Genomic DNA, 1,300 nt, shown 5'->3' with positions numbered 1-1,300 from the left:
CTCTTGAATAATGGTTATTACTATAGAAACTCTGTTGCAGAAATTGGATCCGGAACATGCTAACAGAATAGTTGAAAGAAGTCATTGAGCTGGATGAAAAACAGTAATACACTTTTGAGCCATAAGAAAGTCATCCCATAACAATTAATCGAGAGAAGATCAGAAGTAGATATAGGACCTGGAGAAAACCAGATCTTTTAAATCTTTTAGAAAGCTTGAAGGATACGTCAGACTCCTAGAAAGCAAACTGAAAATCACGAAGAAATCAGGTATAAAGCTTTGGACCAACATTGGACTTTGAAGTAGCTAGTATTAGCCATTTAACATGAGTACATTGGCAAACCAAACATGAGTTGGAGGGATTTAGCTTTCAAGCATTGTTAAGATATTCAATATACAGTACTTCAATAAATGTTTGTTTTGTAGCATTCTAAAAGTCATGGATTTTGTTTGAAACTTGTGGATGAGAAAGGAATTAGATTGATGGTTCTTGGCAAGTTTTCCATCATAGAAAGTTTGCTTTCAGGTTATAAAACAAAATTATGGCTGAGAAATAAGACATCGTGTGATACTGAAAGTGTAATTTAGAAGTGACCAATCTTCAACAGTTTACTTAAGACGTGAAAAGTAGTAACCTTAAGTTATTTACATTTTTATTTGAAGAAGAATATTTCCAAGTTATATTTTCAGCTATTATCTCAAGATAATATTTTATTTCTTTTGCGTGTGTATGCAATTATGGATCGAGTTCAACATATTCTTAATGGTTCAACATGTACTTGTCTGTCTGTGCACACACACTATTTTTTAATGTGTGTATGTGACGCTGGTACCGTGTGTAATATCGGTATTGGTTTTGATTTATTTTTGTAGTAAACATGTATGTAACTTCAGGTATTAACCGAAATATGATGAACCTTCGTAAGAATCTTTGAATAAAATATACTACACCTGTAGACAGCAAATACAGTATCAGAAAATCAGCTGTCGTCCTTTCAGATTAATGTACATGTATAATTATAGCTAAAACAAAACGCTGAAGTTCACTGCCATCTGGTCTAGGCATTTCCATAATACAGTTATACATGGATATTAATTTCTTGGAAATCGTAAGGCTATTTGAAGTTCATGAGCTATTTCAGAACCAGATTATAGTGGGTTGACATTCTGTTACACATTAGTCTTCGCTTTTACCCATAAGTTCTTAAAATTAGACCTTTTTTCCCTTCTAATTAGTTTCCCAAGATCAAAAATATATTGTTACGACAGCGGAGGTCACGCGACGCTAGTAACACGTCAT

Source organism: Limulus polyphemus, unplaced genomic scaffold, assembly GCF_000517525.1.
Source record: "Limulus polyphemus unplaced genomic scaffold, Limulus_polyphemus-2.1.2 Scaffold5159, whole genome shotgun sequence".
Taxonomy (NCBI): Eukaryota; Metazoa; Arthropoda; class Merostomata; order Xiphosura; family Limulidae; genus Limulus; species Limulus polyphemus.
Note: the sequence above shows the minus strand (reverse complement) of the source record.